Source organism: Sceloporus undulatus, chromosome 4 (assembly GCF_019175285.1).
Source record: "Sceloporus undulatus isolate JIND9_A2432 ecotype Alabama chromosome 4, SceUnd_v1.1, whole genome shotgun sequence".
Lineage (NCBI taxonomy): Eukaryota > Metazoa > Chordata > Lepidosauria > Squamata > Phrynosomatidae > Sceloporus > Sceloporus undulatus.
In genome coordinates, this window is record NC_056525.1 from 152,382,565 (window position 1) to 152,384,884 (window position 2,320).

Sequence of the window (2,320 nt, forward strand, 5' to 3'; positions counted from 1 at the left end):
CTACCCACAACCTGAGGAGGAGGGATGTAAACACCCCTCCTGCCATTAGTCCATCCCCTCAAGCATGATGCCAATTCGATATCTCTCGTTCCCACTTGTGGAACACTCTTCGGAATCAATTCTTTTCAAAAGAACTACTTAGAAACTAGTGTCATGGAAAAATTGGGTTTTCTGTGTTTGCCTCGCTTCATCACAACAGGAATCGATCACATTGTGTCGGGAATCGGTTTCGAATAGGAACGAAGGTCATTTACATTGATCAGCAATTAGACTTTTTTTTGTAGGGGGAACGCAGCCAAAAAGAACAAAAACAGATTTACATAACAGATTTTATGAATAAAACCTGCCTTAGGCATCTGTGAAGGATAACACCACTGCCAGAAAGTTTTTGAAACCGCCAACACCATAGAACCTAAGACTGTTTTTAACTAAACTAAAGATTGGCCAACAACTAATCATATCAGATAATGGTGAAGAAGGAAATGTAAGAAGAGTCTTGTTGGATGAGAGTGATGGACTGTGGCCATTAAGACACTTGTGAAAAACCTCAAAGAGGAACAAGGCAATAGTCATAGTCTTCCCCCATTGTTGTTCCCCAGTGACTAACATTCAGGGGTGTGCTGCCTCCCATCTGGAAAGTGGCAAACAACCACCATGCCTTTTAACTTTAGCTTTATCACCTGTATCAGCGTACTCAAAATGTCAAAGTATACCTACTGGAATTTCTGATTGGGTCATCTCTAACAATGTATATCTTGTGTTCCTTTAGTTTCAGAAGCAATTTGCTATGAGGTGTGAAAAATTGAGAAGAGGAGATGCTGCTTGAGCAAACCCAAAGTTGAAAAAATGTAACTTCCTTCATGTGTGCAGAACTCGTTATGCTGTTCTTTGGATCTACACCACAACTGGAAATCTAATTGTAGCTCTTGTTCTTTTACACTACAACAAATTGGCGAAAGTCACAATGACTGCAAAATGCAGGTATAATTACGTTTATAAATGACCACTGCAAAAGTATCCGTGACACAATGAACACAAATTGGAAGGCGGTTAAACCTTAATTATATCTAGCAAGTGTTATAGCCTAATTAAAAATTGTATCCCAAACAATAAAAATGACTTACCACCCACATTAGCTCTGCCACAATGGTCTAGTCTTCCCAAACATTCTTTGTGGACTCCCGCCCCACATTTTGAACATAAATAGCCTTGATAGAATGTCCCCCTGTAATATAAATTAGATAATGGGGTGGGGGATTAGGAGATCAACATTTTGTATACAACAAAATAATTTTCATGCAAGAGGTATTTTTTTAAAAAAAAAAATTGCAGAAGGCATTTGTGTATGACCTGTAAAGCAATAATCTTAACAATGATCAGGAGACAACCTTGTTTTTTGACAGTACTCTTCAAGGCCTTCAACATTCTAAGGATGATATAATATTAACCCAGGAAGACAACAGTTTAAGTGAATAACTGTATTTTATATATAATTGTAAGGAATTTTTTAAAAAAATGAATCAAGGAAAAATAAACTGAGATACATTTACTAATGGCCGTTTACCTCTTAGTCACATACATTTACTACACTAAAGTAGATGTGCCCCTCAAGAACTCAGGTAGGCTTCTGAGTGGGGTGAAATGTTAGCATGTAGAACCACTACTGAAGGAATTGTCATGATTGGCTATTTGCTGCCAGACCAGGTTTAAGGTCGCATTGTTAATATATGTATTGTCAGTAAATATAGTATTTGCAATAAATAGCATTGTTGGTAAACATAGTATTGTTAGTAAAACCCTACATGACCTAGAACTTGGATAACGGAAATATCTCCTTCTCCTTCATAGACCTGTTCAGGACCATTCCTGGTGGTCCTCTCTGCTCAACTCTTTTCAGAATAGAACATTTAGTGTGACAAGGCCAGCCCCACTATTAGACATACTGAAGCAACAAAACCAACTTGCACTTTTTGCACCACCCAAGGACAAATTGGCATGGTGCTTGCTTTAATGAAATGGATACTATACAACAGAACACAAGAAGAACATGATCTTACCATTTATTCCCTCCCCCCTCCAGTCAAAGCCATCGTAAAGAGGGAGTGTGGGTTACAGAAGCACTGGGATTGGGCTTCCCGCATCCAGTGCTTCAACTTTTTAGCTTGATTTAGCAAACTGAACTCAAGGCACAGTTTTTGCCAGTTCTTAAAAGAAGATCCAGCAATACTTTCAGGTAACCGAGGAGAACAATAATCTGAAGAACCATGTAGATAAATTATTATTATTATTATTATTATTATTATTATTATTATTATTATTA